The sequence below is a fragment of the Schistocerca piceifrons genome, chromosome 1, assembly GCF_021461385.2.
Source record: "Schistocerca piceifrons isolate TAMUIC-IGC-003096 chromosome 1, iqSchPice1.1, whole genome shotgun sequence".
In the NCBI taxonomy this organism is placed as follows: Eukaryota; Metazoa; Arthropoda; class Insecta; order Orthoptera; family Acrididae; genus Schistocerca; species Schistocerca piceifrons.
In genome coordinates, this window is record NC_060138.1 from 560,548,163 (window position 1) to 560,563,562 (window position 15,400).

The window sequence follows — 15,400 nt, forward strand, 5'->3', positions numbered from 1 at the left end:
GTAAAAGAGTCATAGTCGATTTTGGTTCTTATGAATGCTGTGCAAATGTTGGGTAATGTTCTAGGATGACTTTCCCACCACGAATTGCTCTAGTTATATTCAGACCCACCTCGCAGGACTGTATTAAACTGCTTAAATGAGGATCCCACGTTAAGCGAATCAAACACCATCTCAAGAAATTCAGTGTGCGGCTACACTGAAAAATGGTGTGAATCTAACATTATGTTGACTACTCCATAACTGATTTACTACCTTTTTGAAGATTGCTGTCGATTTTCTCAGTTTATATATCTAATCAATTGTGAGAGACCTATCTATTTGTGCATTTAATTTCCTTACCAAGGTCCTCTACGGCGTAAGGCATGTCCTTCCTATATAAATGAATACAAACGACTTCTGCATACGCCAGTATTTTTAGGGCCATGGGAGTAAAAGTTTCGATATGTAGTTTAAAAATTATATTGAGTAAGGATGCCACAGAATCTCTCCAAAACATGTTTGAAGAAATTTGTATAAATGAAAAAAAAACAGAGATCAGTCGAAGCTACCCTCACCCACCAACTCCATAGGAGAAGGTCCAAAACAGTCCCCAATGGCTACAATCCTTATATGAAACATAAAAGATATTCTCTGAATTCTTACTAAACAATAAAGAACCCCAACTAAACAATCAAAGTGAGAACACCAAGCAGGTATCAGTAAAGGAAGAACCTGCCCTATTAAAGGTCTATACTCAAAAACCTCATGACCTACGAAATTTCAAGAGCAAAACCATGTATTATCCCTTTCACTAACTTTAAGAAAATTACGATTCAGAACATGGGGAAACCCTCAGCTGCCTATTAAAAGGACTAAACGCAAACAACAAAACTACATCTACATCTACATCTACATTGATACTCCGCAAGCCACCCAACGGTGTGTGCCGGAGGGCACTTTACGTGCCACTGTTATTACCTCCCTTTCCTACAGACCTAATCAGAGAAATCTTTACCAACACGCAGTCCAAAGGTAGATTCATTGGCAAATATCTGACTCTTTTGAGACGATAACTGGTTTGCGGCTCTTCACTGCTACTTATCTGTGCTCTAGAAAAACAGTTAGATACCCAGCTTTTGCAGACAATATGGCCCTACTAAGTAAGATATGGGAACAAGCCAAAGAACAGTCCCTCGAACTATAAAAATCAGCAGAAAAAATTGGTCTCAAAATCTCCTTCGAAAAACCAAATTAATGACAAACATAAGAAACTCACCGAAACATCTTGTAGTGGGAGAACAAATTAACATAAGTTGTTAAAAAACTGAAGTACCTTGGAGAACAGATTAGCTGGAATGCACTCGAGGAATAATCTATGGAACCGAGAAGAAATAAACTTGACCCGGCCTTCTAACTCGCCAGAACCTCATATCAATAAAACTTCCTGACGTGGAATGCAAAAATACTGCACTATAATACGGCAATCAAACCTGAAACCCTATACGCACCCGAAACACTGTCTCTCACAGCCATTGCCAAGATGATAGGTCGGCAATCAAAGAAAGGGAGACGTTAAGACAAATAATAAGTCAAACTGAGACTCTGGTAAACACCAACGAACATATTAGGCTGACCGTTATTAATTTTTCCTAGGTTTTACTCATATAAAATGATAGTGCTACTGGTCTATAAGAGTCGACAACTGAATGATGTTTCTTGGGCTTCAGTATAGAAATAACAATGTGTCTTACTACTTGTACAGAAGATAAGAAAGAATCGAAATAATGGCATATACAGTGATTACAAAGTACAGAATTCCATTTTTGCTACGCAAAAATTGTTACATTTGGATAGAAATTAAAAATAAAGTTTTTTTGTGTGGATTTAACAACAACCTAAAAATAAAGTACAGTATACAAGTGAAATCCCATTATTTATTAAATAAAACTTAATTTAACATTACTTTTAAAAAGTATAAAACTTTTCTTTGTTAACATTCCACATGTCTTCACTCTCTATGTTACGTATCTTCTATCTAATAGGGAAAACCCGACGTAGGTCACTCTCTGAGGCAGTCGAAACTTAGGTTGGTGAAAAAAGGGTGGAAATAAAGGGACACCTATTTTGTCTTAGCCAGTGGCCTTGTTGCACTGAAACCACCGTTTGCCTATAGACAACCAAAACACAATCACCAGTCATTGCCAAGGCGACAGGTTGGCTAGCAATTGTGTGGGCTTCCGTCCGATCTGCTGAGGGTTGTTAAACGGTGTTCGCTCAGCCTTTGGGAGGCCAATCGGGGAACTATTTGATAGAGAAATAGCGTCTCATGTCACTGAAACTGACAACGACGAGGAGAGCGGTGAGGTAACCCTCACATCCGCCCCTCCATATCCGCATCCAGTACCGCCTGTTGGTGGAGGATGACGCGGCGATCGGACAGTACCGTTGGTCCATTCGAGGCCTGTTCGGACGGAGTTATTTTGTCTTAGGTCTCAACAATCAATAGTTTTCCACATAATAATTCAAAATTTTTATATTACTTCGTCAGTTCACACAAGCGGCGTTAAACCAAGATGGTCGGTAACGTAGCCACCGTGAGAAATGTTTCGAATTTTTGGGGCGCGTGTTCAAATCCAATCAGAAGTTTGTCGATTTTTTTTTTCGTTTGCTGTTACGGAAGAAAGTAAGATGAATAACATCAATATTACTCTGACAGTGAGAAATACAATTGGATAACTGATGAAAGAAAAAATATTTCAAATCATACCAAAATAGATTTTATCAACATTGATCTTATATAATGTCATGCTACTAACAGTAACTCTAAATGGAAAACGTATACATTTCTAGTATTTCACTGCTTGCTCTGAGTTTTTACTTCTGTAATGCAATATAAGCAATGAAACCCGCGGGGTGACGTAAATATTAAAAAATCATTCAAAGTATATAAATTCAGGGCTACCGATTTTACGCGTAATTTGCGTTTGCTGTGGAATAAGAGTAGAACACTTCTGTAATTGGCGACTGCAGTTCTTGATTTCGCCGTAAAAGTATACATCTTAGGTTTGAAAGAACGGCATACACTTAGGTGAAATTACTTTTAATGAAAATATTCATACTCCGATATCATCAACAACAAGGCCACCGTATAAGGAGAGTTACCTTTGCGAATCCTTCGAGTCAGTAACGTATAGAATCGGCTCCGTTTTTGCGTAATGTCACAAAATTTTGTCCAAACACTTACGATGTTGTTGTTGTTGTTGTTGTGGTCTTCAGTCCTGGAACTGGTTTGATGCAGCTCTCCATGCTACTCTATCCTGTGCAAGCTTTTTCATCTCCCAGTACCTACTGCAACCTACATCCTTCTGAATCTGCTTAGTGTATTCATCTCTTGGTCTCCCTCTACGATTTTTACCCTCCACGCTGCCCTCCAATACTAAATTGGTGATCCCTTGATGCCTCAGACCATGTCCTACCAACCGATACCTTCTTCTGGTCTAATTGTGCCACAAACTTCTCTTCTCCCCAATCCTATTCAATACTTCCTCATTAGTTATGTGATCTACCCATCTAATCTTCAGCATTCTTCTGTAGCACCACATTTCGAAAGCTTCTATTCTCTACTTGTCCAAACTATTTATCGTCCATGTTTCACTTCCATACATGGCTACACTCCATACGAATACTTTCAGAAATGACTTCCTGACACTTAAATCAATACTGGATGTTAACAAATTTCTCTTCTTCAGAAACGCTTTCCTTGCCATTGCCAGCCTACATTTTATATCCTCTCTACTTCGACCATCATCAGTTAGTTTGCTCCCCAAATAGCAAAACTCCTTTACTACTTTAAGTGCCTCATTTCCTAATCTAATTCCCTCAGCATCACCCGACTTAATTAGACTACATTCCATTATCCTTGTTTTGCTTTTGTTGATGTTCATCTTATATCCTCCTTTCAAGACACTGTCCATTCCATTCAACTGCTCTTCCAAGTCCTTTGCTGTCTCTGACAGAATTACAATGTCATCGGCGAACCTCAAAGTTTTTATTTCTTCTCCATGAATTTTAATGCCTACCCCGAATTTTTCTTTTGTTTCCTTTACTGCTTGCTCAATATACAGATTGAACAACATCGGGGAGAGGCTACAACCCTGTCTTACTCCCTTCCCAACCACTGCTTCCCTTTCATGTCCCTCGACTCTTATCACTGCCATCTGGTTTCTGTACAAATTGTAAATAGCCTTTCGCTCCCTGTATTTTCCCCTGCCACCTTCAGAATTTGAAAGAGAGTATTCCAGTCAACATTGTCAAAAGCTTTCTCTAAGTCTACAAATACTAGAAACGTAGGTTTGCCTTTCCTTAATCTTTCTTCTAAGATAAGTCGTAAGGTCAATATTGCCTCACGTGTTCCAGTGTTTCTACGGAATCCAAACTGATCTTCCCCGAGGCTGGCTTCTACTAGTTTTTCCATTCGTCTGTAAAGAATTCGTGTTAGTATTTTGCAGCTGTGACTTATTAAGCTGATAGTTCGGTAATTTTCACATCTGTCAACACCTGCTTTCTTTGGGATTGGAATTATTATATTCTTCTTGAAGTCTGAGGGTATTTCGCCTGTTTCATACATCTTGCTCACCAGATGGTAGAGTTTTGTCAGGACTGGCTCTCCCACGGCCGTCAGTAGTTCCAATGGAATATTGTCTACTCCGGGGGCCTTGTTTCGACTCAGGTCTTTCAGTGCTCTGTCAAACTCTTCACGCAGTATCGTATCTCCCATTTCATCTTCATCTACATCCTCTTCCATTTCCATAATATTGTCCTCAAGTACATCGCCCTTGCATAGACCCTCTATATACTCCTTCCACCTTTCTGCTTTCCCTTCTTTGCTTAGAACTGGGTTTCCATCTGAGCTCTTGATATTCATACAAGTCGTTCTCTTATCTCCAAAGGTCTCTTTAATTTTCCTGTAGGCGGTAACCATCTTACCCCTAGTGACATAGGCCTCTACATCCTTACATTTGTCCTCTAGCCATCCCTGTTTAGCCATTTTGCACTTCCTGTCGATCTCATTTTTGAGACGTTTGTATTCCTTTTTGCCTGTTTCACTTACTGCATTTTTATATTTTCTCCTTTCATCAATTAAATTCAATATTTCTTCTGTTACCCAAGGATTTCTACTAGCCCTCGTCTTTTTACCTACTTGATCCTCTGCTGCCTTCACTACTTCATCCCTCAAAGCTACCCATTCTTCTTCTACTGTATTTATTTCCCCCATTCCTGTCAATTGCTCTCTTATTCTCTCCCTGAATCTCTGTACAACATCTGGTTCTTTCAGTTTATTTAGGTCCCATCTCCTTAAATTCCCACCTTTTTGCAGTTTCTTCAGTTTTAATCTACAGGTCATAACCAATAGATTGCGGTCAGAGTCCACATCTGCCCCTGGAAATGTCTTACAATTTAAAACCTGGTTCCTAAATCTCTGTCGTACCATTATATAATCTATCTGATACCTTTTAGTATCTCCAGGGTTCTTCCATGTATACAACCTTCTTTCATGATTCTTAAACCAAGTGATAGTTATGATTATGTTGTGCTCTGTGCAAAATTCTACCAGGCGCCTTCCTCTTTCATTTCTGTCCCCCAATCCATATTCACCTACTATGTTTCCTTCTCTCCCTTTACCTACACTCGAATTCCAGTCACCCATGACTATTAAATTTTCGTCTCCCTTCACAATCTGAATAATTTCTTTTATTTCATCATACATTTCTTCAATTGCTTCGTCATCTGCAGAGCTAGTTGGCATATAAACTTGTACTACTGTAGTAGGTGTGGGCTTCGTATCTATCTTGGCCACAATAATGCGTTCACTATGCTGTTTGTGGTAGCTTACCCGCATTCCTATTTTCCTATTCATTATTAAACCTACTCCTGCATTACCCCTATTTGATTTTGTGTTTATAACCCTGTAGTCACCTGACCAGAAGTCTTGTTCCTCCTGCCACCGAACTTCACTAATTCCCACTATATCTAACTTCAACCTATCCATTTCCCTTTTTAAATTTTCTAACCTACCTGCCTGATTAAGGGATCTGACATTCCACTCTCCGATCCGTAGAACGCCAGTTTTCTTTCTCCTGATAACGACATCCTCTTGAGTAGTCCCCGCCCGGAGATCCGAATGGGGGACTATTTTACCTCCGGAATATTTTACCCAAGAGGACGCCATCATCATCTAATCATACAGTAAAGCTGCATGCCCTCGGGAAAAATTACGGCTGTAGTTTCCCCTTGCTTTCAGCCGTTCGCAGTACCAGCACAGCAAGGCCGTTTTGGTTATTGTTACAAGGCCAGATCAGTCAATCATCCAGACTGTTGCCCTTGCAACTACTGAAAAGGCTGCTGCCCCTCTTCAGGAACCACACGTTTGTCTGGCCTCTCAACAGATACCCCTCCGTTGTGGTTGCACCTACGGTACGGCTATCTGTATCGCTGAGGCACGCAAGCCTCTCCACCAACGGCAAGGTCCATGGTTCATGGGGGGGGGGGGGGGGGGACACTTACGATACATATCTTTATTTTAAATGTCCACCAGTTATTTTTGTAACTTTCTTATCTCAAAACGAAAAGTGCACTCATTCTGTCCGATTCGTATTATAACGACATCAGTTTTGAATTCGGGAATTATATTGGAGATCTGAAAGTTGCAACAGTCTTGCTCTTCTTAATCTTTCATCAGACATACGCCTATCTTCGGTTCTTATGTGTGTTGTGACATGACGCTGCCTAATTCTGTGTTTTCTCTGAAATGTCGCCCCAGGTTTTTGACATTTTCTATTCAGAACTCACCGTCATAAATAAGGCTGCTCCAGCAAATGCCCATTGCCGTAATGTTCGTGTAGTGACAATATGCCTGTTTTCTCGTCTGTAAAACGATCGAACATCCATAAGTCGATCATTTTATATTTATCTCGAGTCGACCCACCGCTTTTCACTTGGGCCCTTCACCGCGATTGCTGTTTTGTGCTTGAGAACTTGTGCATCCGTACAGTACCCAGTACGGATTAACACTTTCCGAAAAACTGTTACCACCAGCTTATGTTTGTCTTCAGGAAGACAGTGGCAGATTTGGTCCTCGAGTCAAAAAAGATGTAAATCAATGAATGTAACGGCAATATAAGGTGTTCACAAGAGCTACATAATCCGGAAAGCTAAAAAAAAAGCAACTATCGTCAGTTTTTAGAAAAAGTTTGCGAATTTACATAAAAGTCATTTATGGTCATTGTGGACTCGTGGGATAAACATGGCTGTCCCTCCTTATACGACTGCTTGATTTTCGATGAAATCATAATATTGACATGTTCTTTAAAAGCAGTTCATCCAAAGTGTATGTAATTCTTTCAGACCTGCGACGTATACGCTTACTGACAGCTGAAGAGCTACATTCGCCCATTACAGAAGTGCCCTGTTCTCATCGCATAGCAAAGGGAAACTGCAGGTAGAATTAAGAGGATACACTCCCGGATCCATAATCAATTACAGGTTTCAGCATTGGAGAAAACGTGTGGATGTACTTGATTTGCCGCAAAATTATTATTAGAGTGCGTAATATTTAGTAACGTTAAGGAGGTTGCATTTTGTAACTATATTCACACTAAAAAATGAAACTGTTGCGTATGTGCCTTCACATGTCGCTAGTACTACTCTGAATTTTAGTGCTCCGAACGCTTTCTTTGATATAAGTCTCTCTGGATAGCGCATACTTCTAATGAAGAATAAAAGTAGAACTCAAAGCAAAAAAAAAAAAAACACTAGGATTTGCATTTTCATGATCAATTGTTGTTAATTATAAAGTTATATAAAATTAGTCATAATAAAATCTATTTTAATGAGATTTGAAATGATTATTTATTCTATCGATAATCCCTTTTTTTCTCCGTGTCAGTGGAAACTGTGATATTCATCTTACATAATTCCGCAATAACATTGTACGTTGATTTGATGCCGGCGCGGCCATGTTAGATGCACCACAGTATTATCAGACTCTTGTTTACATGGAGATCATTTACGACTGTTTTTGTTCGTAATTTCTTTCGCGTGTACGCGACAGCTGTTTTAACTAGTAAACGCTACAGTATTTACTCTTATAACATAGTGTCAGGAGGGCACATTCAAACTTGTTCTGCTATTAAGTGAGTATTTGATATAGTATTACGACGCATTTCCCCTCGTAAATGAAACTTGCTTTTTCTGGGTACATTTGAAACAAACAATTAGTGAAGTTTGTGATGTGTACAGGATACTTTCGTAATCCATTTGATTATTCTCTTACTATATTTGTATCGATGGATAATACAGCTAGAGCTCCAAAAACTTTGCATGTGTGCTAACTGATTCTTACTAGTTACATTTTCAGCTTTCAAATCATGTCAACAACATGTTCAATGCTCACTTTTGCAAAAAACCTATCTATGTTTTAGTCAATACACCCTGAGGAAGGCGTCTGCAATACTCGCCGAAAAGTCTAATTTTTATAGTTAATAATGTGGTCACAAACCCAGAAGAATTTTATTGAATATGACAACTGTCGCGGAAGCCTACGTATACATTTACCTATGTTTTCCTTCTTAGCCCATAAATAAGTTCAATAACAAAAGAATAAATCAAGGCGTGTCGTCATGGATGTCGACAAAGGGAATGGTTCTTGAAATGTCGAAATGTCGAGGTATATGTCCATGCGGATTTGAGCTCTTGTTTCATCAGCCTGTCAGTTCGTCATTGTAATTGTAGTTTACACATGTTGTTATTACAAGTTCTGACCTATGAAGTGCCATCATTATGTGGCCAACAATAGCAAAAAACGAGAAATTCATTTTTGACAACATGTCCCAGTAGTTTGCAGTTCAATAAATGTCACCATTAGGTAGTTCTGATTCTATTGAGGAGCATGTAATCTTGTACAACCTATATTAGCTAGCGTAGAAGACAGCATTCTGCATAAAGTAACTGTAGCCGTAGTCTATCTTGTAAAGTGGTTTTTTTTTCAGTAACAATGAAACTGGTTTTTTCTGGTCGTGATAGTATAAAGTCCATCGTTCATAAACAGGTGTTTGACGTTTTAATAAAGATTTAATTAACAGCATGTCGTTTTACACTCGTTATCAGATCATATTGATTGTATCTTTTTGAGCAATATCCTATTACCTTCATTTCCTAACATAATTCTTGGCATACAGTCTGTGTCAGTTTTTCAAGACTAACTTGATTTTATTGTGGAACACCATTTTTAGGTTTTCATCATAAATAAGCCCAAACGAATCTTTATGGTAAACCATCAAAAATCACTAGAACGCCATACAACTACCTTTTTTAGTTATTCATTCATACATCATACAGTAGATCGAATTAGGTACCTGTAAGATATAGTCATGAACGTAAATGTGCATAATAAGAACTATTACCTATGTGTGAAGAGTACATGGGAACAACGATGAAGGTACAACAAAATTTGACATTTTGCTCATAATGCCGTCTTACAGAGGAAGAAATGTACTATAATGTAGCAAGATATGTTTTTGTAAAAAGACCAAGGTGCTCAACCGTCATTTTTATCCGTTTTCCGTCTTTCCCTTAGTTGTTCGAAATTCGTCTATGCAACTAAATGACGGAAGTTCGTTTATTGCCATTCGCGTTTCGCTTCTTTTATTTGGGAAGTATGATCAGTCGCCTGAAGTACATGTTTCTTTTTATAAATACAACAAACGTATTACGTGATAGATAGGCCTGTAATACGCTGCTATATTACATTTTGTCGTGTTTTTCTCTGGCTTTTGGGATTAGAAGCAACATTTGTAGCACACGTTGCGTATTGTGAACGTATCGGTCGGTGTTACTTACGATTTCCAGCGCTGTTAACACATTCGTGTGATCCTGGTGATGAATTTATTAGTTTTCATACGCCAACTGGCCGATTTCCGTCGTTCTTTTATCCACATTTTTCACATCGCATGTTTCACTTTCCATTTTATGATCACATATATGTTGATTCTTTCCTTAGGTGTTGTGACATGGGACAAAGGAGCTCTCTAGAACGTGGCACATTTCCATATAAATGGAACTGTTTCAAGTCTCTCTACACCGTATCCGGTGGAGTGGAAGTTGTTGGAACCCGTGTACAGCAATCTGTGATCTATGTCATATATTTTCCCCTTTCGGTTCGTTACTAGCCCCATGTTCCTATGGAACTATAAAGATATTCGTTGGGTATCTTTTTTCCTAATTGTGATAATGAAAGAAAAACGCTACTTCTGTGTGTAGCGATGGCCGCGTATCAACGAATTTAATTTTAAACAGCTAAGAAAGACCAAATGTACAGAAAGTATAAATGGAATGCGATGTTAAGAAACTTAAGTCTAAGAATAGAAAACATACAGTCAGAAAACAGGACGTTGTGATTACTAGAATAGAGAGCTGCTGATGTGTGATTTGAGTATTCAGGTATGAACGTATCGTGTCTAAGAGATAATAGGCTACTTTCCTATGTTAAAAATGTGTTTCCGATTATTGTTATTCTGATTGATTATAGCATCGAAATAGCATTTACGTTCAATATTCTCACAAAGCAGCTGTTATTTTTATGTAATTAAAGCTCATATTTATGTAATTAAAGCTTCGAAATAATTAAGTATCAAGATTTTCATCGAAAGCACTCTCTTACTGGCTGACGCTATGGTGACGTCACAGACTAGGAGTAAGACGAAGCTACACCTGTTACGAAAGCGTTGGCGAAGTTACGAGGTTTCTACACAGTTTTTCAGCAAATTTTTTTACTTATTTAGTGATCAATTTAATACAGCCTTGGAAAAGGTTATAAGGGATTCGCGCATATGTACCTGGTTCGAGCGTCATTCACGTGACTGCGAGTGTTAGAGGATCATCGTTGAGCCCACGTTTGCAGAATATACTGACATGATCCATCTGTATGTCGAAGCTCACGGTAGTAGAGGACCTGCTCGTCTCCTTTATCAAGATCGTTAAGGACAATGTCCGACTCCATAGTATACTCTTTTCTCCACAGTTAATAAAAGGATACCTTCACTGTCAGCAGGGGTGACAGTGGCCCTCCAAGAAGACATTGCACACCCGAATTGGAAAAGACGGTAATGCATCAGGTTGAAGAGAAGCCGTCAAAGAGAGTACGAGCAATTGCAATTGATTCTGTGGTTACTCATGAATTCAGCTGTAAAACAAGTGATTTACTGGTCATGCTTAGTTACCTGTAAAAGTGGTCGCGTTAACAGCTTGTTTTCAAACTGCTTTAGCACGGTTAAGGTACGTTTCCGAATATGGATTCCAATTCACAAAATTATGCACTCATTCCCCTAGATGTTTGTAAAGGGAATTTCGAATGCCCTGTATACATGGGGTCAATACCTAAAAGATGCACCGCTAATATTGCCATAATGGAAAGTGTTATTAATGTGCGGTTTTTCACGTAATGGATAGGTAGTTAGGGGCTTGTATTATTAATCAGTGCCGGCCGCGGTGGTCTAGCGGTTCTAGGCGCTCAGTCAGGAATCGCGCGACTGCTACGGCGCAGGTTCGAATCCTGCCTCGGGCATGGATGTGTGTGATGTCCTTAGGTTTAAGTAGTTCTAAGTTCTAGGGGACTGATGACAACAGCTGTTAAGCCCCATAGTGCTCAGATCCATTTGAACCATTTGTTAATCAGTAAACATATTGTAACAATACACAAACCAGAAAAAGTTTTGCTTCACCCCGGATCCCGGAACTGCTGAAGATAGAGTTTCAGTGTGGAAATTCTACCACATGCACAGAATCTTTGACTGTTCAGAAATGTCACTAAACCCGTCCAAAGATATAAACAACCATGCAACAGCAATGCCTATTAGGCGGAGGGGGCCCGACAGCCGATCAGTTCCAACCATTCCACCAGGAAAGGGGTACACGGCTCGTGTTGTCTGTAGTGCAACCATGCCTAGACAGTCAATACCGCCGTGCTGCGACTGAAACTGTGCGCAATACTCGTAGGCTGTATGATGCTCAATTCACTTCCGACGTCCATGGTGAGGTCCATCTTTGCAACAAAGACACCATGCTACACGGTACAGGTGGGCCCACCAAAATGCCGAATGGACCACTCAGGAGTGTCGCATACGCCGTCAGCCATACAATCGTCGGAGACGTGTTTGGAGGCAACCCGGTCAGGCCGAACGCCTAGACACACTGCCCAACAAATGCAGCTAGGTGGAGGTTCCATGGTGTTTTGGGATGGCATTATGTGCGCCCGACGTACGCCGCTGGTGGTCATGAAAGTCGCCGTAACGGTTGCACGATATGTAAATGCCATCCTCCGACTGATAGTGCAACCATGTCGGCAGCATAATGGCGAGGCATTCGTCTTCAGGGACGACAATTGGCGCCCCCACCGTGCTCATCTTGTGAATGACTTCCGTCGTGATAATGACATTGCACGACTAGTGTGGCCAGCATGTTCTCCAGATATGAACCCTGTCGAACATGCCTGGGATAGCTGGGATAGAGTGAAAATGAGGGTTTGTGGACGACGTGACCCACCAACCACTCCGAGGAATCTACGCCGAATCGACGTAAAGGAGTTGGACCCAGGACCAACAATGCCTTGATGAACTTGTGAGTAGTATGCCACGACGAATACGCGTATGCATCAATGCAAGATAAGGTGCTGCTGGGTATTAGATGTACCGGTGAGACCTTTGTAGGTCTCGCTGTATGGTGGTACAACATGTAATGTTTAGTTTTCATGAACCAAAAAAGGGCGGAAATGATGTTTATGTTGATCTCTATTCCAATTTTCTGTGCAGATTCCGGATCTCTAGGAACCGGGGTGATACAAAACTTTTTTTTGATGTGTGTATTTAGAAACTGAATTTTTGTGAACACATACAATTTTAAAATAGAACAATGCCTTTTGAAATTGATTAATTAAAAGCAGGGTCATTTAGCATGCACGTGGTGTTTGTCGGAGAATTGTAGTGGAATTCGTTTACGAGATATCCTGTTTTGAAAAGTCTCCATACAGAAACTCAGTTGTGCCATTCAACCTCCGTTGTGGCTAGGTACGAGTTATGTTTGCTTACAATGTGCTTGTGTATTCCTTGCGTGCATAGTAACTTGCAAGTCATTTGGTGTGTAACAGTCCAGACAATAGGTCGGGAGACGATGATACTGATGGTGATGATAATGGTTTTAGTCCGTCGGATAATCAATGACGCGGTTTTCAGCGCTCGTACAATTTCCACATCATTTCACAGTCGAGTCTCGCTATCGTTCTGCAAGCCCTAGTCCGTGAGCGGAGGAAACCCCTGACGTGGCGGGGAATCGAACCCAGGACCACGTGATCCTAGATCAAGACACGACGATAGCTTTTACCAATTCAGAAAAAGCCGAAATGCTCATGGCGTATGGAGAGTGTAGGAATATTTTGATTCATGCTTGTGTGGCATGTGCGAGTAGATATCCCAATAGACTTCAACCACCTCGACAATTATTTATCAGCCTCTTCAGCAAGTTACATGAAAGTTCTAATGTAACACCTAGACAACGTAACAAAAGGAAAGAAGTACGGCAGAAGAGAGGGAAATTTATGTTCTTGCTGCTGATGCAGCTGATCAGCACATTAGATCCTGTGCAACCGCACGAGGAAGTGGCACGAATCACGCAAGCATCCTACGCAATCTCCATTCACATAGATTCCATCCCTGCCACATCCGTCTTAATGAAGAGCTGCGTGGAAACGATTGTGAGAGCCGTGTTAACTTCTGTACACGGAAATGAAGACAGGATGTTTCTGATGTATCATGTATCTTGTTTAGTGATGGGGCCACGTTTACCAATCATGGCAAGGTAAGCCAGCGGAATATGGACCAGCGGTCGATTGACATCCCCATTGACTTCGTCAGGTTGAACGTCACGGAGTGCAAACGTGAGGTGTGGGATAGTGAGCCATCAACTGATAGACTCGTTTTTCATGGACGAGACACTAAACGCGGACGAGCATCACAGCCTCGTAACAGATCGTCTTCCACGGATGTTAGGCGTTCCTCTGCAAACAAGGAGAAACCTTTGGTACCAACAAGATGGCTGTCTATTCCATAGTGCACGAAATATTACAACTTGTCTTCACAGATTGTTTCCAAATCATTGAACTGGACGCAGAGAACCTGTACCTTGGTCTGCCTGTACCCTGGATTTGAAGAGACTTTCTTGTGTGATGAAAGTTGGAAGACATTGTCTACAAAGATATACTCACTACATAGAATTCTATGTAAAGAAGTATTACTGCATCCCTCTCGGATATCTTCGCTGAAACGCTGGCACTTGTGTAGAAGTCGTTCCATACCAGGTTGGAAGCGTGTATTGCCGCTGGCGGTGCTCTTTTTGAACATAGCTGTGATGGTGAGTTGTCTCATGTGACGAGAGCATGCCCTTAATTCTTGTTTTCCCCTGAGCAGAAGGTCAGATGCTGGTGTGTGGACGCATGGATGCAAAATGGGTAATCTATACTGTTCTAGTCCATTTCGTGGTGCAGTTGTAACTGTGCAAAAAATATAAGACAATAAATTATGTCACATGTTTGTGGGAAGACTAGTTAGGTGCAGAGTATGGACCATTAACACACTAAAGTAGGTACATTTTAGGTGCCGGTGAACACAGTATCCGCTCTTATACGCCATAGCTCCCTTATAAGTTCTGAATGGGGGGGACTGATATTGAACTGGTTTTCAAACATAAATACAATTGCAAGAGCCATTAAGGTTGAACTTAGTTAAGTGATGAGGATGGGGTACGTGGGCCTACTATCTACAGAAAGGAAACGACTATATCGTTTTACCTCTGATCTTTTAATATTTATATTACATCGACATACTAAAAGACACATTCAAATGACAGTTAATCTCCTTACGGGAGCGTTAATAATACAAATCAAATTTTCATGGGTGTTGACCACAGGTGATACTCATGAGACCAGAGAAGTGGAAGTGCGTCCTCTCTAATAATCGAGGCTCAAGGCATTCAAACTAGAAACCATATCGTTAATCGTCATATTAAGGTACATGAAGGTTAATTATACATCCAAGAGGAACCAACTCCACTTATCCAGCACTGGTATGAGCATTTCTTGAAAAATAAGCATAATCGCACAAACACATCTTATGCATACACGTGTGGCAAAATGGCAACTCTAACAATATTTGATTAGTAATTAAAGTTGTCGATTTACATAATGAAGAACGATTTCGTTTTCGGGTTACTTAGCTCTATGAATCCGAAGAAGTGCAATCATTTTTAAACGCTGAATAAGATTTTAAATTGGTTTGAAGATGGCTCAGCAATGAGCAAAAAACGGTAATAAATAAAG